Source organism: Ranitomeya variabilis, chromosome 1 (genome assembly GCF_051348905.1).
Source record: "Ranitomeya variabilis isolate aRanVar5 chromosome 1, aRanVar5.hap1, whole genome shotgun sequence".
NCBI lineage: Eukaryota > Metazoa > Chordata > Amphibia > Anura > Dendrobatidae > Ranitomeya > Ranitomeya variabilis.
The window spans coordinates 1,008,139,852-1,008,161,979 of NC_135232.1; the positions used below are offsets into that span (position 1 = coordinate 1,008,139,852).

General features: G+C 42.7%; 1 protein-coding gene across 1 annotated transcript in view; it reads right to left on the reverse strand.

The window, feature by feature from the left end:
* GLRA3 (glycine receptor alpha 3) overlaps positions 1-22,128 on the reverse strand; it is a 443,610-nt gene that overhangs the window by 20,341 nt on the left and 401,141 nt on the right. The gene's annotated exons all lie outside the window — the stretch shown is intronic.

Below are 22,128 nucleotides of genomic sequence, written 5' to 3' on the forward strand. Positions count from 1 at the left end.
CGTTGGAAAGTTGCAGAGTGTGACAGTACCCTTAGACAAGAGTATTGAATCCTCAAGGCGGTTATCTAGGACCTAATTATATTAATCATCCCTCCCTTTGATAGGTTCTCAATATCAAATCACTGTGGGTCTCACTTCCAGGACTCACATGATCAGCTGATAAGAGGGTCTGCAGTGCACCAGAAGTGGCAGAGCTCCAAACATTGGGTTTTGTCTTGAATGGTACTGGCTTGTGATTCTTCTCACCACAAACACAAAATGCATTAAGCTGTGCCATTTCTGGTATGCCGCAGTACCTTCAAACAGTTGATTCGTGGGAGCCACAAGTTGGATCCCCACCGATTTGATGTTAACTATCTAATTACAGTGCTTTGAAAAAGCATTCATACCTTGTGAACTTTTCCACAATTTTTTCACTTTACACCCACAAACTTAAATGTATTTTATTGAGATTTCATGTGCTCTGCAAGACCATTTATTATTTTGGTGTATGTCTCTACCAGCTTTGCACATCTAGCAGTGTTTTCATTAAATCATTTATCTGCCCTATCATCTTTCCGATGCAGTTATATATACTTCACACCTGCTGGTGATATTCTCATTTGGATTCCAGCAATGCTGCCATTTTTTATGCCAGTCAGTGAAAGAGAAGCTAGGGTTTTTTCTGTTTCTTGTTTAGCATATAGGCAGCATACTCTGTAGCAGTATGTACCTTATCTTTTCACTTTGTATTTTGTGGTTTGTTTTAACTTACTCTGGGATCTCTTCCTATCTCAGCACTACTTCCCTGAGCAGCAACCAGTTCTCTTAGCAGTCCTTTTTGTCCCGAAATAAAAAACAAATTACAACTAGATCCATCTTTTTTTATTAACATTGAAGCCTACGGATCTGATAAATAGCCATCCGTTTTCTTCCATTTAAAATTAATTTAATTTCTTCCTTACTAAATCCTTTAAACAGATGATTTTTGGGTGTGTGCACTTAGCCTAAGATCCTTCATATAACCTATTGTACACCTCTGACAATGGTTTCTAAAAAATGTGAATGAATGCTCTCTACACTTTTAGAAACACATGACATTGTTAGCGCATGTGCCGAAGAAATATTTAATTTCTAAAGCATTGACAGTAATTTTTGTTAGCATGGAAAACTTAACAGGACAGGTACCTTGGAATTAAAGACAGGCACATATGGAAAGCAATGAAGGTTATGTTATGACCAGCTAAAACCTTCATCTATACATCTTGGATTTTCACAGAACCATTACACACATAAATTACCCTGAAATTTGCACTGTTGTCCTGAGCCAGTGTCCCATATGTTGGTCCAGCACTTCTCATGCCATTGCTACAGCGCAAATTGCCTGAGTTCTCATGTTCACCAAGCACTGGCTTAATATTCAAGCATTGCAACAAAGAATTAATGCAAAAGAAAAAAAAGGAATTTCACATATAAGTCATTTGTAATGATAGACTTCTATACAATTCAAAAACAATATTTGATGCATTTTGATAAATAAAAAGTTAGTAAATTTACGTAAGGCTGTGTGCACATGTTGCTTTTTCCCTGTGCTTTCAGTGTTTTTTTCTACTCAGATTTGGCAAAAACCTGAAGGGTTCCTCATGCTAGCAAAGTGAATGAGAAACCTTAAGTCTCATGCACACGTTGCTTATTTGTGACTTGCAGATTTGGTGCAGACTCAAATCTGCAGCATGTCAATTCTTTCAGCATTTTTGCAGCGTTTTTTTACCCATTGACTTCAATTGTGTCAGTAAGGCTATGTTCACATGTTGCATTTTTGCTGCGTTTTTAATTCTGCAGGCAAACCTGTACTCTTGGCAGTAAAGAAGCTGTTTACAAAAACTAAGGTTTTGCTGCATTTTTTGCTTCATTTTTCAGGATCCCAAAGTTCAGCTATGCTTCTGTGACACCCAAGGTTCCTGGTTGTTACAGTGGCATTGCTTTCCTCACGGGGAGAGTGGTGTCATGCTTGGAAGCGAGGAAAGATCCCTTTATCAGGTACTCAGCGTATACAACACTGTTCTGACTCCAGGCCAGAAGGGGAGCTCTGAACCCAGTTTTAGGGGCGCTTCCCTAGATATAGATATATTCTGGTCTGGAGGAGGAGTTAGTCAGTCTGTCCGAGGGAGTGACAGAGAGAGGCGTTCATGAGAGGAGAGTGAGCAAGGAGTTCTGGGGCCGTGCATTCACATGAGGTGCTGCAGCTCCTGTGAAGAGCAAAGAGGAAAGCAGGGCAGTCTGTAAAGAGACTGAGAGGGGAAGTGGAGCGACGGAGAGTTAAGAGCTGGACAGAGAAGCTGCGACTGAGTTTCCTCCATGCTGAAGCGCAGATACCGGTAGCCGGTGAACCGAGGTTGTGGGGGTAACTGTTATGGAAATTTGGTTTGGATAAATCTATCCCTGTATGTGCTGCGGCCGTTCCCAATTAGACTGAGTATTTTGAGTGCTCATCAAGAATGAGACTGCACACCATTGTGACAATAACATTCCACCAATACTGATGATTTATTGTACATACGTGGTTTTATAATTGTATATAGAAAGGAGGTGGTTAGGGGTGGTTAGTTAATTACCATATTGTCTAGCTCCTCTGTTATTGGTTATCTAAATATATATGAAATATTGTGATTAATGCACATATGAATGCTGATTAAGCAACTAAAGTGTAGCTGTCTGCATCTAGGACAAAGTTGAGACATCTGATCATCACTTAATACATCTGGTGCTGTTCCGCTTTTGGCTGGAAATCCCCGAACAGTCTGTCTGGCTTATATCAGTTCATGTCAGCCTTTTTAAGCAATTGATTATAGTGTATATATTAGCTGTGGATATATGAGTATATGCATTAACTCACATTCACCGCCCTTGCATAAATTCTTTACACTCCATCCATATCGGCCCCTCTGTCCTTGCCTCTCCTATGTATAGCACTCATGCTCTGTTCACATTGCTTAACAGCGCAGATCCATTCAGTCCCACCATCCAACACAAGAGACGCTCTCACAAATCACTTAACCATCTGCTCACTCTTTCTATCTTCCTTCTCCTAGTCGCTGGAGACATCTCTCCAAACCCCGGCCCCCCATGTTATAGCCAGTCAAACCTCCCAATTGCTACACCCAGAAACCCCACTAACCTTATTAATATTCCATGCATGCCTTCTGTCTCTTTCAATTGTGCCCTTTGGAATTCTTGCTCTGTGTGTAATAAACTCTCCTTCATTCATGACTTTTTCCTTTCTAACTCTATTAATATCCTGGCTCTTACTGAAACCTGGATCCAGCAGTCAGACAGCTGCTCTCTCATATGGTGGACTACACTTTTCTCATACCCCAAGATCAGACAACAGAGCAGGTGGAGGCGTTGGTCTGCTCCTTTCACCCAAATGTACCTTCCAAGTTATCCCCCAAGTGCCCTCACTTGTATTCCCTTCCTTTGAGGTCCATGCTGTCAGACTCTACGTCCCCTTCTCCATGTGAGTGGCGGTGGTGTATCGTCCTCCTGGCCCCTCTCATCAGTTCCTGGATCATTTTGCCATCTGGCTTCCCTTCCACACTTTCTCTCCTGTGACACCCCCACCCTCATCATGGGTGATTTCAACATCCCCATTGCTTCTCCCCTCTCCCCATCTGCTTCTCACCTTTTATCTCTAACCTCCTCTTTCAGCCTCTTGCAGCATACTAACTCTCCAACGCATGAAGATGGAAACTCCCTTGACTTGGTCTTCTCCCGGCTTTGCTCACTGGATGATTTCACAAACTCTCCTCTCCCACTCTCTGACCACAACCTTCTTTCATTCTCTATCAAGAACTGCCATCCCGCTTCATCCATTATAAGTTCATGCTAAAAACATACAACTCTGCCCTTCACCTCTCCAAACAAACCTATTTCAACACCCTCATCACCTCGCTGTCCAATAACCCTAAATGTCTCTTCGACACTTTCCAGTCCCTACTCAACCCAAAAGAGCAGGCCCCAACCACAGATCTCCGCACTGACGATCTGGCCAATTACTTCAAAGAAAAAATTGACCACATTCGACAGGAAATCATCTCCCAATCTCTTCATACCATGCAATGTCATCCCTCCCCCACTGCATCTAGTTCACTCTCTGACTTTGAACCAGTTACAGAAGAAGAAGTAAGCAGGCTCCTTGCATCTTCTTGCCCAACCACTTGCACCAGTGACCCCATTCCGTCACATCTCCTCCGGTCCCTTTCCCCGGCTGTCACCTCTCACCTAACAAAAATATTCAACCTTTCCCTCACTTCCGGTACTTTTCCCTCCTCATTTAAGCATGCCATCATACATCCATTACTTAAAAAACCCTCCCTCAACCAAAATTGTGCCGCTAATTATAGACCTGTCTCTAATCTTCCCTTCATCTCTAAACTCCTCGAACGCCTGGTCCACTCCCGTCTTACCAGCTATCTCTCAGATAACTCTCTTCTCGACCCTCTTCAATCTGGCTTCCGCTCTTTACACTCTACTGAAACTGCCCTCACTAAAGTCTCGAATGACCTACTAACAGCTAAATCTAATGGTCACTACTCCATGCTAATTCTCTTGGATCTCTCCGCAGCATTCGACACTGTGGATCATCAGCTCCTCCTCACTATGCTCTGCTCCATCGGCATCAAGTACACCATTCTCTCTTGGTTCTCCTCCTATCTCTCTGACCGATCCTTCACTGTATGTTTTGCTGGTTCCTCCTCTCACCTTCCCCTTACTGTTGGGGTTCCTCAAGGATCAGTCCTAGGCCCCCTCTTCTCTTTGTATACTGCCCCTATTGGACAAACAATCAGTAGATTTGGTTTCCAGTACCATCTCTATGCTGATGACACCCAATTATACACCTCTTCTCCTGCTTTCACGCCGACCTTCTTAGAAAACACCAGTGATTGTCTTACCGCTGTCTCTAACATCATGTCCTCCCTCTATCTGAAACTGAACCTGTCAAAAACTGAACTCCTCGTGTTCTCTCCCTCTACTAACCTACCTTTGCCTGACATTGCCATCTCCGTGTGTGGTTCCATCATTACTCCAAAGCAACATGCCCGCTGCTTTGGGGTCATCCTTGATTCTGAGCTTTCATTCACCTCCCACTTCCGATCATTGGCTCGCTCTTCTTATCTGCATCTCAAAAACATTTCTAGAATTTGCCCTTTTCTTACTTTTGACTCTGCAAAAACTCTTACTGTCTCACTTATTCATTCTCGTCTGGACTATTGTAACTCTCTACTAATCTGCCTCCCTCTTACCAAACTCTCCCCACTCCAATCTGTCCTGAATGCTGCTGCCAGGATCATATTCCACACCAACCGTAACACCGATGCCTCTACCTTGTGCCAGTCATTACACTGGCTACCCATCCACTCCAGAATCCAGTATAAAACTACTACCCTCATATACAAAGCACTCCATTACTCAGCACCACCCTACATCTCCTCTCTGGTCTCAGTCTACCACCCTACCTGTGCCCTCCGCTCTGCTAATGACCTCAGGTTAGCATCCTCAATAATCAGAACCTCCCATTCCCGTCTCCAAGACTTTACATGTGCTGCGCCGATTCTTTGAAATGCACTACCCAGGTTAATACGATTAATCCCCAATCCCCACAGTTTTAAGCGTGCCCTAAAAACGCATTTGTTCAGACTGGCCTACCGCCTCAACGCATTAACCTAACTATCCCTGTGTGGCCTATTTAAAAAGAAAAAAACAAAAACAAAAAAACAAAAAACAAAAAACAATCAGGTTCCTCTCATCATGTTCTCATACACTGTATACAGTTAATAGCACTCTGTGTCTGTACTGCTACATACTTAGGCTGTTAACTGATTCATGCAGCTTTACATGAACACCCGAGCCTTACACTATGGCTGGTCCAAATAACTAAAACAATTGTTACCATCCACCTCTCATGTCTCCCCTTTTCCTCATAGTTTGTAAGCTTGCGAGCAGGGCCCTCATTCCTACTGGTATCTGTTTTGAACTGTGATTTCTGTTATGCTGTAATGTCTATTGTCTGTACATGTCCCCTCTATAAGTTGTAAAGTTCTGCGGAATATGTTGGTGCTATATAAATAAAAATTATTATTATTATTATTTTTATATATAATTTTATAGGAGTATATATGTAAGTGAGATCTATATGATATATATTTCCATCACATAAATCCATGCCCATGGCAGAAACCAGCGGACAGCTGGATTGCAAGTCACCTGTCCACCATTAACACCCGAAGACACAGTAGCAGATAAAGCCCAGGTCATGATAGAGATCCTGTAAAAAGGCTCGAGTTACCTGTCATGCGGGTAGTATCCTACCAAAAAGGGGGACAGAGAAAACGTGAGGACCTTGTGTGAGGCCTAAGGCATCAAGGGACTACAACACAGAGCTAGAAGGAATGCTTCCAACCCCACCTGGTTAGGGGGATTCCGGATTTGCTTCCAAGCTGGTCAGACCATACCAGCACCTGTGATCCAGTACCCTGGACTGTGGCTGTCTACCATCAGTAAACCAGGTAAAGAGACTACAACCCTGTGTCCTTTGTTTATTTTCTGGCACCGCACCATCCTTGCCAAATACACCGGGAGCCCTGGGGACCCAGCTTCACCTGTGGGAAGCCATACCATCCCTGATGCCATAACATCACCCCAGAGGACCCCTTTAAGCAGCATCAGTCACCCCTGACCGAGTACCACAGGTGGCATCACAAACTTTTATTATTTCACAAACCCCTTTAAAGACCATCACTTTTACTTGGGTGCCCAGGGCCACAGACCGGATCACCACCGCCGTGACACATCCCTTTAAGTACTGGACCCGGTATCGAGTACCCCATGGCCCTGGCGGACGTTCCACTTCCACCACACAATCATGAACAGGTCACCAATAAAACCATTTTTGGAAAAAGTGCAATTTGAATAAAGAGTTTAGTGGAAAAAAAGATTTTATTTCTGAAAAAATACTGACTATTCTGGACAAAATAATTCACATGGGTTCATGAAAAAAATACAAAACTACAAATGTAACAGTGGGAGGAGGTTAATTTTGTTGGAAATAGTTTGCCTGAGACATGGGCAGAACATTGAGTTTGTAGGACACTGTTTACTTTTACACTTTGCTCTGCCACAGGCATTGTTCAATTTTCACACCTTGGTCTGCCAATGTTTACGTTTTACACATCACATATTTAACTAAACTGTACTAATCCCAAGTGCTATTTTCAACTGCCTTGAACACCAAGATATTATGGTTTAAAATGCAGCAAAACATGATACTTTTTTTTACTGCGTTTTTGCATTTACTCATTGCTTTCTGTGGGTGAAAAACCGCTGAAAGATGTGACATGCTATAGTTTTCAAAAACACGGAAGTTTTCCACTTCAGTCAGGAAAAAAACAATATCCATGCATGATATTTCTGAAATCTCATAGCTTTTGCCGGTACTGTAAAACACAGTTTTTTATTTGCATAAATTTACATAAAAAGCACCGCAAAAATGCAGCGTGTGTGGTATAAAAATGATTGAGTATTCGCTCCGCATTTGCTTTGTTTTTGTAGAATTTTTGCTGCAAAAAACACATGGATTTTAATAAAAGGAAAAAAGGATGTGATTATACCAGGAAGAAGCGTTTGTTGTTGTGTTAAGTTGTTATTTTATATATGTATATATATTTATATCTCTATATACAGTGGGGCAAAAAAGTATTTAGTCAGTCAGCAATAGTGCAAGTTCCACCACTTAAAAAGATGAGAGGCGTCTGTAATTTACATCATAGGTAGATCTCAACTATGGGAGACAAACTGAGACAAAAAAATCCAGAAAATCACATTGTCTGTTTTTTTTATCATTTTATTTGCATATTATGGTGGAAAATAAGTATTTGTTCAGAAACAAAATTTCATCTCAATACTTTGTAATATATCCTTTGTTGGCAATGACAGAGGTCAAACGTTTTCTGTAAGTCTTCACAAGGTTGCCACACACTGTTGATGGTATGTTGGCCCATTCCTCCATGCAGATCTCCTCTAGAGCAGTGATGTTTTTGGCCTTTCGCTTGGCAACACGGACTTTCAACTCCCTCCAAAGGTTTTCTATAGGGTTGAGATCTGGAGACTGGCTAGGCCACTCCAGGACCTTGAAATGCTTCTTATGAAGCCACTCCTTCGTTGCCCTGGTGGTGTGCTTTGGATCATTGTCATGTTGAAAGACCCAGCCACGTTTCATCTTCAATGCCCTTGCTGATGGAAGGAGGTTTGCACTCAAAATCTCACGATACATGGCCCCATTCATTCTTTCATGTACCCGGATCAGTCGTCCTGGCCCCTTTGCAGAGAAACAGCCCCAAAGCATGATGTTTCCACCACCATGCTTTACAGTAGGTATGGTGTTTGATGGATGCAACTCAGTATTCTTTTTCCTCCAAACACGACAAGTTGTGTTTCTACCAAACAGTTCCAGTTTGGTTTCATCAGACCATAGGACATTCTCCCAAAACTCCTCTGGATCATCCAAATGCTCTCTAGCAAACTTCAGACGGGCCCGGACATGTACTGGCTTAAGCAGTGGGACACGTCTGGCACTGCAGGATCTGAGTCCATGGTGGCGTAGTGTGTTACTTATGGTAGGCCTTGTTACATTGGTCCCAGCTCTCTGCAGTTCATTCACTAGGTCCCCCCGCGTGGTTCTGCGATTTTTGCTCACCGTTCTTGTGATCATTCTGACCCCACGGGGTGGGATTTTGCGTGGAGCCCCAGATCGAGGGAGATTATCAGTGGTCTTGAATGTCTTCCATTTTCTAATTATTGCTCCCACTGTTGATTTCTTCACTCCAAGCTGGTTGGCTATTGCAGATTCAGTCTTCCCAGCCTGGTGCAGGGCTGCAATTTTGTTTCTGGTGTCCTTTGACAGCTCTTTGGTCTTCACCATAGTGGAGTTTGGAGTCAGACTGTTTGAGGGTGTGCACAGGTGTCTTTTTATACTGATAACAAGTTTAAACAGGTGCCATTACTACAGGTAATGAGTGGAGGAAAGAGGAGACTCTTAAAGAAGAAGTTACAGGTCTGTGAGAGCCAGAAATCTTGATTGTTTGTTTCTGAACAAATACTTATTTTCCACCATAATATGCAAATAAAATGATAAAAAAACAGACAATGCGATTTTCTGGATTTTTTTGTCTCAGTTTGTCTCCCATAGTTGAGGTCTACCTATGATGCAAATTACAGACGCCTCTCATCTTTTTAAGTGGTGGAACTTGCACTATTGCTGACTGACTAAATACTTTTTTGCCCCACTGTATGTGTGTGTATAGGAGATATAGATGGGTTAGCGATGGGGTGTCTGATAGACACCTCTCCATTGCTAACCGCAGGGATTGATGCAAGCTGAGTTTTTGGACAATTCACATCTGACATCAACCCCAAGACCCATTACCCCTATTGTCAATGCAACAGGGGCAATCAGGGGTGGCTGAAGGCTGGTATTTTTAGGCTGAGAAGGACCCAATAACAAAGGACCTTCCCTGCCTGATAATATCAGCTCCCAGCTGTCTGCTTTAACTTTACAGGTTACAATACATTTTATTTATTTATTAGCTTCATAAGACGCTGTACAATAAGCTCCACATGCAAGGCACCAAAGGGTACAATTTTATAATATGTCAGGGGGTTGTACAAGTATCTATCTATCTATCTATCTATCTATCTATCTATCTATCTATCTATCTATCTACAGTGTCTAGAAAAACACAGGTAAAAAAAATACATGCAAAAGTGCATTGAAAAAGCATGAAAAGCACGTAAATGCGGTGCGTATTGTACTCTGCTTTTTTCCTACCAAGAGATGCAGAAATGGTGCATCCAAGTAGTAAATACCTGCACATACCACAACACTATTAATGATTGTATATGAATAATTCATTGCAAATGTGCTTGGAATGAATTACTCATAAATGTTTGGCCATTTGCCAGCCCCAGGCTGGGCACACACAGTTGTAGGGTGCTGATTAGTGTTGAGCGATACCGTCCGATACTTGAAAGTATCGGTATCGGAAAGTATCGGCCGATACCGGCAAAGTATCGGATCCAATCCGATACCGATACCCGATACCAATACAAGTCAATGGGACTCAAGTATCGGACAGTATCCCTGATGGTTCCCAGGGTCTGAAGGAGAGGAAACTTTCCTTCAGGCCCTGGGAACCATATTAATGTGTAAAATAAAGAATTAAAATAAAAAATATCGCTATACTCACCTGTCCGACGCAGCCGACACCTCAGCGAGGGAACCGGCAGCGTTGTTTGTTTAAAATTCGCGCTTTTACTTGGTTACGTGAAGTCCCGGCTTGTGATTGGTCAGGGCGGCCATGTTGCCGGGACGCGGACCAATCACAGCAAGCCGTGACGAAATTACGTCACGGCTTGCTGTGATTGGTCCGCGTCCCGGCAACATGGCCGCCATTAACCAATCACAAGCCGTGACGTCACGGGAGGCTGGACATGCGCGTATTTTGAAAAGCGCGCGTGTCCAGCCTCCAGTGACGTCCCGGCTTGTGATTGGTTAATGGCGGCCATGTTGCCGGGACGTCACTGGAGGCTGGACACGCGCGCTTTTCAAAATACGCGCATGTCCAGCCTCCCGTGACGTCCCGGCTTGTGATTGGTTAATGGCGGCCATGTTGCCGGGACGTCACTGGAGGCTGGACACGCGCGCTTTTCAAAATACGCGCATGTCCAGCCTCCCGTGACGTCCCGGCTTGTGATTGGTTAATGGCGGCCATGTTGCCGGGACGTCACTGGAGGCTGGACACGCGCGCTTTTCAAAATACGTGCATGTCCAGCCTCCCGTGACGTCACGGCTTGTGATTGGTTAATGGCGGCCATGTTGCCGGGACGCGGACCAATCACAGCAAGCCGTGACGTAATTTCGTCACGGCTTGCTGTGATTGGTCCGCGTCCCGGCAACATGGCCGCCCTGACCAATCACAAGCCGGGACTTCACGTAACCAAGTAAAAGCGCGAAATTTAAACAAACAACGCTGCCGGTTCCCTCGCTGAGGTCCCGGCTGCGTCGGACAGGTGAGTATAGCGATATTTTTTATTTTAATTCTCTTTTTTACACATTATTACATTAATGTTGTTGCGATACCCGATACCCGATACCACAAAAGTATCGGATCTCGGTATCGGAAATTCCGATACAGCAAGTATCGGCCGATACCCGATACTTGCAGTATCGGAATGCTCAACACTAGTGCTGATGTTTAGCAAAATGAGCAATGCGTGTTTTGTATTTTGTTCAACCAATTACTGCAATTTTCGATCACACACTACCAATTGGGCGAACTAAGTGCTTGAATAAAATGGATGCTGTATATGTGTATCAGCTCACAACATAAGTGCTAAGGACATGATGCCATTAAGATAAATTCTAACATTGAAAGCTGTGTGAGAGATTATATTTTGAGGGTTAAGATGTTTTTATTGACACCATTTTGGGATAGAAGTGACATTTTGATCTCTTCTTACAGCATTTATTGAGTTGACGTGACCTAAAACCACAATTTTTGGGATTTAAATTTGTTTTCTGTTTACAATGTTTACGAATTGTATTAATTAATTTTATATTTTGATAGATCAGACTTTTACAGATGTGTTTATATCAAATGTGTGTATCTCTTACTTTAAAATGTCTATATTCTTAATTGGGGAAAAAGGCACTGATTTGACCTTATGTTTTTTTTTTAATTTGTAAACTTTTTTTCATTTGATAGCCCCCTCGGGGGACATGAAACTGTGACTGTCACTATATACAGCAATACTGTGCTATTGCCGTATATAGTAGAATCGATCAATCACAGTTTCCTGTGAAGCCCAGCAACAGGGTTTCAATGGAGCTCTGTGATGAAAGGCATCGAGGTTTTCAACAAACCCCAGGCTGTCATAGCAACCCATTGGTGACCGATAAGCACATCACGGGGTAGCCAATCAGCGTATAGAATAACAGAGATTGTCAACGGTGTTTAACAGGTTAACAACTGTGGTTGTTAGAAGCCAATCCTGGCTGTGTATCATACACGGATAGTTGAGGAAGGGCTTAAAGCTAACTCAATACCCTAGAACAGAGGTGTCAAACTGCATTCCTCGAGGGCCGCCAACAGGTCATGTTTTCAGGATTTCCTTGTATTGCACAGGTGATAATGTAATCACCTGCACAGAATGATTCCAGCACCTTGTGGAATGCTAAGGAAATCCTGAAAACATGACCTGTTGGCGGCCCTCAAGGAATGCAGTTTGACACCTCTGCCCTAGAAGATCTGTAGTTATTGATCATAGCTGTATCCTGAAGGATCAGAGCTAAATAAGCAATTCTGAAAATATATAAATATCAAGTAATTATTTGGTTAATACAAGTGTACAATGGATTTTAGAGAGTAACCATTGTGGTAACTTTATATTTCATGAATCATTTATACACATAAATATAATCAACTACAGTATGTAAGCTATCTTCTCAAAGAAATCTGCTTCTTACACCTCCTGGATTGACCTTTCATTCTCAATTCAGGGATCAAATCTGTAAAATGTGTATTCATTGAAGGCAGATTTTCCCATTACTGAAATATAAGATTGCAGTTGTTGCTTTTAAAATTCTGTATACAGGGGAGGAAGGAGAAAGCGTGAAAATCTAGGGGTACACACATATATTTTTCTGCAAGTTCTCCTGAAACGATAGTTACAATTCTCCATAGAACTGTAGCACTAATTGTAATCTCCTAGCTCCATAATGAAAAAAACTACCATTTCATTCAGGACAGATTTTACAAGTGAATTGAGAATTTTGAGTATTTTTGAAAATTTTGAGGAGAAAGAAGATTTTACTGATGTAAGACATATTACAAAGTTTTTTTATTTTCACATTGATTTATGAGGAAAAAAAATAAAACGATGGTTATTTTTTAGGTTTTCGTCCAAGATTCACTACATTGCCACACATTTCATGGTGGTTCTAAACATACTCTAAATAGTCTGTGGCCATGATCATTCCATCTTATTTATCCATCTCAAGAGGCAGCTTGTTTCTGTAGGTTAAATAAATCTATACACTAAAGGTGACCGTACACATTAAGAGGTTGTTCTTATCTTTGTTCTTCTTGCTCTGGAGCAATGTGCCAATGATGACTGACAGATCAGGACAGCAGTACAAATGAGTTGCTGATCCAAATAGTAAGCTCTCTTATGCTGTATTGCCTTTTTAGCATTGGAGGATCAGGGCGACCCCAATGTTGGCCGGATCCATTGATCTGGCTAACTCCGGAAAAGTTTGTGCAATCACTGTAGAATATAGCAAATTTTAGTTGGAGGTAATTTGCAAAGTTGTTTTTTTTTTCCGAATTTTACCTGTGCGAAAAGATGATTCAACTATTTTAAATGAATGTTAGTTTAGCCAGAGTTAAAGGGCATTTAAACTGTACAATTTTTGAGAGTGATAATTATGCAGTGTAAACAGGTTGCCAATCACCAAACGTATGTGCAAAACACTCGTTCGTTGGATAAAATAATCAGTTGGCTGACTCAAAAGATCTTCATTCCTATAAGCACATTGTCCTGTCTAAACAGGACCTGTTCTGCTGAGAACAATGATGGCTAGTGAAGACTGACCTGATCATTACTGATCATTCTGTGTGCATCTGAAGTGCAGTCTACCTGTGTAAACAGGCTATGAAATGACCCATCAATCAGCAAAAAAGTATCTGCTTGGCAGTGATTTAGTGCAGCAGATCGTGGAATGTTAACAGAGCCTTTGGTTTGTAAAATTTTAACTTATTCCATGTTTTTGTTATCAAGGTAGATAACTGGTAACTGCTTACTTTCCTCTCCCGATTTAAAAGGGTGCTCTCACACTGCGTTTTGTCACCCGCTTGTTGGTCCTGTTGGGGCTTAAGTCCAAACCCCCCAAAATGGGATTCATGTGTATGCACTGACTTGGCTATACGTAGACTATGATGATGCCGACATCAGGAATGTGCGCTCTGTCGTGCATTATTTTTAGGCGTGTATGCCTATTGGAGGCTGACACTCAGACCTAGTTGTCTATTGACACTATTATATCCTATGGCCTCACCAGCGCATAAAAATGAATCCCATTTTGCTGGGGGGAGGGGGGTTTAGGATTTAATATCTGATGGGACCAACGAACAGGTACCAAAATGCAGTTTGAAAACACCCTATCAAGTGCACACTTGTCTGAGCCAAGGAAGTATGTCAAGGAAGGCTCATTTTGGCCATTGGATTTCTAATCTGGCCACTTTAGCAAAAAAAGAATTACCTTATAAGATTTTTGGAGTCCCATCACTGTCATTGACCTTGGCACAAAAATAAAAATTGGGTGGAATATGTAAAATTTGGAGAGAACATAAGTAGACCTTCCTCCAGGTAAAAGATTTAAAGTTTACAGCTAAGATGAAGATTTACAATTTACTGTGTAGAATTAAAGTGGCTAGTCATATAGTGCTGTTTTATATATTTTTTTTTAGTCTTGGAAACTACTTAACTTGCAGTGCATGCTATTACACATTCCTATGATAGTATGATAAGCTTTGTACAATGTCTTGTATGCACACACTTGGTTACCTGGTGCGCTGTATTAAACAAATCAATATTTTATTCAGCTGTGGTATTTTGATAAAAAGCAATCTAGAGAAAGTGATTTTCATTTCTTGAGTATTGTATCATAAACCTTTGACTAAACACTTGATAACATCTTGCTGGGTCTTTCTAGAAAGACAGCCACTATAAAGATTTCTTTAGTGATTATTTTCAAGGACAGAGTGTCAGTCTATTAAATACAAATCAATTGCTTGACAGTTTGTACAGAAAGAAGATTGCAGCATTGCTTTCCAATACTCCTCTAAATACAGAATCCTTTTTTTATGTGGAGGAATAAAGATTGATTATGCACTAAGAAGGCATATTTCAAAAAAGAGTGATGTATTTTATATGGATGCAAGGTCACTCTGTCTTCGAGAAATCCTCCAACTGCTAAAATACATACAGCAACAATAGTATTCATTAATATCAGCCTCAGAGGATTGAAAATTAACATTTAGTAGAGATGAGCAAATCTTTTGAAATCAAATTCTCCAGCTTTGCCGAATCTTTCCCCAAAAATTGATTTGCGGTGAATCTGTTCGTGGCAACTAAAAAACTCTCCAATTGCTCAAGACACTAAGGTCTCCAAGAATCTATCCAAAACATTTCAAGCTCTTTAACACAAACAGAGCCTTAGTAATATCAAAGTGAACTCCACATATATGGCAATGGGTAAATGGATGGTAATAGCTCTTCACTCAGCTCAGGGGTGTACATAGAAATCATGGGGCCCCATAGTAAAAGTTCCAATTGCCCCAAACCCCCCCAAAAAGAAAAACAAAATATTTGTCAGAGTCACAGAAAAGCATATCTCACAACTTTGCAGACTTTACGAAGTAATTTTCCTCTTGCTAATGTCCTAGATTCCTCTTCCATTGCCCCCACACAGTATGATGCCTACAAAAGTGCCCCCAAACACAGTATGATTTCCCCATGGTGAATTCTTCCACATTAGCCTCCACATGCACAATATAATGACTCTACTGTATCCTACCTCAACTCCCAAGTCAAAGTATGGTGACCCCAACACAGTATGATCCCCCAACTGTGAATCCTACATAGCCCTCTGTGCAGTATTTTTGCCTACATACAGTGTAATGTCCCCACACTACTCCACACTCTATGGTAGCCCGTACTAGCCTCACATACACTATAATGGCCCCACACAGCATGATGGACCCCATACAAACATCCACACTGTATACTTTCTTGCACACAGTATAATGGCCCCCACATAGTCCTCCAATTATAATGGGCACACATAGGCTTCCATATAGTATAATGGGACCCATATAGTCCTCCATATAGCATAATGAGCCTCCCATAATCCTCCATATAGTATAATGCACTCCCCATGATCCTACATAGGGTATAATGCTCTCTCCAAGGTCTCCATGGAATATAATGCTCTCCAATGGTCCTCCATAGAATATAATGCACTCCTCATGATCCTCCATATAATATAATGCGCTCCCCATGGTCTTCAATAAGACATAATACATTCCTTATAATCCCCCATAGAATATAATGCACTACCCATGGTCCTCAATAGAATATAATGTTTTCCTTATGGCCTTCCATATAATATAATGCACCATCCTATAGTCCTACATTCTGTATTATGGCCACGAGTCACTGAGTTAAAAAAATACAATACTCACTTCTCCACATTCCACCCAATGCTCCGATCTCCTGAGCACTTGGGCACGCTGTAATGGCATCATAGCGCCTGCTGAGCAGAGACAGCAGATGCCGACAAAGAATAATGGGCGAGGGAGCATCAGCTGAATATTACGGCTGGAAAGGGGCCCAGTTTGGTCACTGACACCTGACAGGGCCCCCCCAGCTCACATGCCCCATAGAAGTCGCATGGCCTACTGCGATTGGTGGTACGCCACTGGCTGTGCTGTCACACACTATTTGCACAATTTGTTTATGGTTTTGTGTTATGGATTTCTCTTACTACCTCTGTTGCTGAGTTGTGACCTCTCACATCCTCTCACTATCCTAAATCAGCCAAAATGGCTGATGATTTCTCTGCCTCTCCTTCTTTGTTCAGGCTTTGAAAGTCTCTGCTGACTGGCTGGATGATATCATGTGATGTGATTGCAAAGCATTGTCAAGAAATCCGCTCAACCACGCCTGACATCTTATGAGCGTGGCTGATGCAATCTTTTGTGTTTTTGTGTATAATGGCAGCAGTCATTTTTGTCAATTACCGAAAATAAGATGTAAAATTGATTAAATACACTGGAATCTGGGAATTCCTGTAAATTCAAAACAAATTTGATCAATGATTACATATGCCATTAATTGTTGATAAATGGGGTCCAATCTGCATTAGGAAATAAGGTCTGCAGTGTTCTGTAAAGCTTGGTACTCCCTTCAGCTTTTTCCTGTACACTTTATTTGCAATCAGGATAAGAGCTGGGTAGTAATTGTAACAGCAATATCTAGTTGAATGGGGCTGTATTACATTTCACAAAAAGTCACCGCTCATGAGTGGTGTTCTGTTCGGTGTTAACTGAAAGTGCAGGTGCCATTTGTTTTAGGATTGGTAGGCGGTCCCCAATCACCAGGCATTGATGGCATTCCCCAATCACCAGGTATTAATGGCATCCATCAAAAAACAGACATTGATGGCATACCCAAATCATCAGACAATCATTGCTGTTCTGCTCTGCTTCTCGGTGATGTTACCGCAATTCTGACTAGCTAACTTACTCTGTGCAAGACCCGGAAGTGACTTTTGCAATGTAAGCCTAAGGAGCATCAGAACGAGGCACCATTGGCTTACACTGTAAAAGCCTCTTCAAGAGAGATGGCTAGTCGGCTTTGCGGTAACTTCACTGGATCCCAGAGAATGTGGCTGTAGGTGAATAAATTAATGCACTCACACTATACAACATATGCCTATTTAATAAAAATAATATAGATGAGAACACTTCTTCAGCTAAAACTTCTGTATTATGACCAGTATTACCACCATACAGTGACCATATAATTGTAATAAAACCAAGTGCTCTGTAGACCATATAGCTATAGTTAACTTTGTCCAGTAGTGCCATATCCAATGAAGGGAGCGGAAGCAAAAAAATGCAAACCTCTGCTCAATATAAAATGGGGTTTCAGACCCCTGATCTCAAGATCCCAAATCCTTGGTATTCTGAGTAGTCAGTCCCCCAGGGATCAGCAAATTATACCCTACTAGCTGAAGAGCCCAGCGTTGCCCGGCATAGTAACCAACTGTTGTTAGTTATAGCAAATTATAATTATTATTATTATTTATTATTTATTTAGATAGCACCATTAATTCCATGGTGCTGTACATGAGAAAGGGGTTACATACAGGGTTATAGATATCGTTTACAGTAAATAGGTTTACAGTGACAGACTGGTACAGAGGGGAGAGAACCCTGTCCTTGCAGACTTACATTCTATGGGATAGTGGGGAAGAGACAGAAGGTAGGGGTGAGGCAACGGCTCTGGAGGTGGTGAGGCGGCGGCTCTGGCGGTGGTGAGGCGGCGGCTCTGGTGGTGGTGAGGCGGCGGCTCTGGCAGTGATGAGGCAGCGGTTCTGGCGGTGGTGAGGTGGTGGCTCTGGCGGTGGTGAGGCGGCGGCTCTGGTGGTGGTGGGGCGGCGACATGGTTATTGTAGGCTGTAGGCTTTCCTGAAGAGATGGGTTTTCAGGTTCCGTCTGAAGGATCCGAGGTTGGTGGATAATCGGACGTATTGAGGCATGGAATTCCAGAGGATGGGGGATATTCGGGAGAAATCTTTGAGGCGGTTGTGTGAGGAACGAATAAGTGCGTAGGAGAGTAGGAGGTCTTAGGAGGATCGAAGATAATGTAAGGAAAGATATTGGGATATTAGTTCAGAGATATAGGGAGGGGACAGGTTGTGGATGGCTTTGTAGATCAATGTTAGTAGTTTGAACTGGATTTGTTGGGGAATTGGGAGCCAGTGGAGGGATTTGCAGAGGGGAGAAGCAGGGGAGTAGCGAGGAGAGAGGTGGATTAGCTGGGCAGCAGAGTTGAGGACAGACTGGAGGGGTGCAAGAGAGTTAGCTGGGAGGCCACAGAGGAGAGTGTTGCAGTAATCGAGGAGCGAGATGATGAGAGCATGCACAAGAGTTTTGGTAGATTGTGGGCTGAGGAAGGAATGAATTCTGGCAATATTTTTGAGTTGGAGGTGACAGGAGGTGGCAAGAGCTTGGACGTGAGGTTTGAAGGACAGGGCAGAGTCGAGAGTTACCCCAAGGCAGTAGATTTCAGGTGCAGGAGAGAGTGTGATGCCGTTTACCATAATAGATACATCGGGTGGGGGAGATATGTGAGGTGGGGGAAAGATGATGAATTCGGTTTAGTCTACATTGAGTTTTAGGAAGCGAGAGGTGAAGAAGGAGGATATGGCTGACAGACACTTCGGGATTCTGGACAGCAGGGAGGTGACATCTGGGCCAGAGAGGTAGATCTGAGTGTCATCTGCATACAGGTGGTACTGGAAGCCATGGGACTTTATGAGTTGTCCTAGGCCAAGGGTATACATGGAAAAAAGTAGGGGCCCTAGGACAGAGCCTTGTGGGATTCAAACAGAGAGAGGGCGGGATGAGGAGGTAGTGTGGGAGTGGGAAACGCTAAATGTGCGGTTGGACAGGTATGAGGCAATCCAGGACAGGGCAAGGTCTTTGATGCCAAGGAAAGAGAGAATCTCTAGCAGTAGGCAGTGATCAACTGTGTCGAAAGCAGAGGACAGGTCAAGAAGGAGGAGGATGGAGAACTGTCTGTTAGCTTTGGCTGTGACTAAGTCATTAGTAATTTTTGTCAGGGCAGTTTCGGTGGAGTGGTGGGGGTGGAAGCCAGATTGGAGGTTGTCAAGGAGAGAGATGAGAGGTGGGAGGAAAATTGAGCATGGACATGCTGCTCAAGGAGTTTTGAAGCAAACGGGAGCAGTGATATGGGGCAATAGCTTGGCATAGCAGTTGGGTCAAGGTTAGTTTTTAGAGGATGGGTGTGATGGTGGCATGTTTGAAGGCAGAGGGGAAGGTACCAGAAGAGAGCGATAGGTTGAAGAGATGGGTTAGGGCTGGAATGAGCGTGCTAGTGAGGTTGGGGAGCAGGTGGGAAGGGATGGGGTCAAGTGCACAGGTGGTGAGGTGCGATTTGGAAAAGAGGCAAGTAAGCTCTCCTTCAGTGATCTTGGAGAGGGAGGTTATTAGGGAAGAGCAGAGGTCTGGTATATGGAGTGGTTGGGGTAGTGGACAAGTAAAGGTTTGCCTTGTTTGGTCGATCTTGTTTTTGAAGTAGGTGCAAAGTCCTCGGAAGAGATGAAGGGAGTTAGAGGTGGCAGTGGTGGGCGGAGGAGAGAGTTAAATGTGCTGAACAGTTGTTTTGGTTTGTAGGATAGTGAAGATACAAGGTTAGTGAAATAGGTCTGTTTAGCAGAGGTGAGGGCTGATTTGAAGTCAAGTGTAGCTTGACTTATAATGATTATATTGCGCATAAAAACATTTTGCATTATATATTCAACACTATAGATTTGCAACACAAATTAACTAATCGATTCCCCAAGTATTGATAGTATTTTATTTTCCGCTCACTTAAGAGCCTTTTGCTAAACAACATTTTTGGTTTTTCCTTCCAGTGCAAAGATGAACAGATTTTTGTCAGTTCCAACTCTTGAACAGGCCACATAAAGTTGACCATGAGAAAAGCATGGAGATTGCAAATCAATCCCTACTACTTTCAAAGACTGTCCCTGAGGCTTGTTAATGGACATTGCAAATGCCAGTCGAGCTGGAAACTTAAGACATTTAAAATCAAAAGGCAAATTAGATGCAATGAGTGGAATTCTTGGAATGAAAATGTTCTCTCCTTTGGCACATGTATAAAAAGGTTCCTAATCAAGAGTCTTGTTCCATTACACAGCTTTGGTGGATCTACATTTCTCAACAGCAGAATAGGTGCTCCAAGTTTTAGAAAGAGTTTATGCGGGCTGTGTATCTACTCCTATCTGGTGTGATACTGTCTGCTGAGCTGTGTATCTACTCCTATCCTGTGTCTTACTGTCTGCTGAGCTGTGTATCTAATCCTATCCTGTGTCTTACTGTCTGCTGAGCTGTGTATCTAATCCTATCCTGTGTCTTACTGTTTGCTGAGCTGTGTATCTATCTAATCCTATCATGTGTGATACTGACTTCTGAGCTGTGTATCTACTCCCATCTGGTGTGATACTGTCTGCTGAGCTGTGTATCTAATCCTAAACTGTGTGTTACTGTCTGCTGAGCTGTGTATCTAATCCTACCCTGTCTGATAGTCTGCTGAGCTGTGTATCTAATCCCATCCTGTGTGTTAGTGTCTGCTGAGCTGTGTATCTAATCATGTCCTGTGTGATACTGTCTGCTGAGCCTTGTATCTAATCCTATCCTGTGTGATAGTCTGCTGAGCTGTGTATGTAATCCTATCCTGTGTGATACTGTCTGTTGAGTGGGCGGGGCTATGTGAAGTGGGCGTGGCTTGATAAATACACCCACACAGGCACACACACATACATACACTCAGCTTTATATATATATATATATAGAGAGAGAGATCTCCTATCCTTGCTTGTTTGTTTAATTTTAAAGGCTTACTAAAAAACCTCCCATATTTAAACAAATGTAAAGACTAGGGTTGAGCGACTTTTATTTTTATAGGATCGGGTCGGGTTTCACGAAACCCGACTTTCTCAAAAGTCGGGTCGAGTGAAATCGGCCGATCCTATAAAAAAGTCGGGGTCGGCCGAAACGCGAAACCCAATGCAGTGCAATGGGATACTATGGTTCCCTGGGTCTGAAGGAGAGGAAACTCTCCTTCAGGCCCTGGGATCCATATTTACGTGTAAAGTAAAGAATTAAAATAAAAAAAATTGATATACTCACCCTCTGATGCACCCTGGTAGTAACCAGCATCTTCCGTTCCTAAAAATGGCGCTTGAAAGACCTTTCGAATGCTTCACGGCTTGTGATTGGTCACGGCGGCCCACGTGACCGCTGAGCGACCAATCACAAGCCAGTGACGTAATTCTCAGGTCCTGTTCTGGTTCTCAGGTACATGAGAATTACGTCACGGCTTGTGATTGGTCGCTGAGCGGTCACGTGGGCCGCCACGACCAATCACAAAGCCGTGACGTCATCGGAACGTCCTTCACGCGTTCATTCTTAAGAAGGAAGGCTGCCGGAAAGAAGCAGGGCGCGTACGAGGGTGAGTATATACCTAATAGGAATATACTCACCCTCGGCTTCTTTCCAGCAGCCTGGAGAGGTGAGCATATCAATATTTTTTATTTTAATTCTTTATTTTACATTTAAATGTGGATTCTGATACCGATTTCCGATATCGCAAACATATCGGAACTCGGTATCGGAATCCCGATACCAGATTCAGAAGATCGCCGACCTCATGGCCGACCCC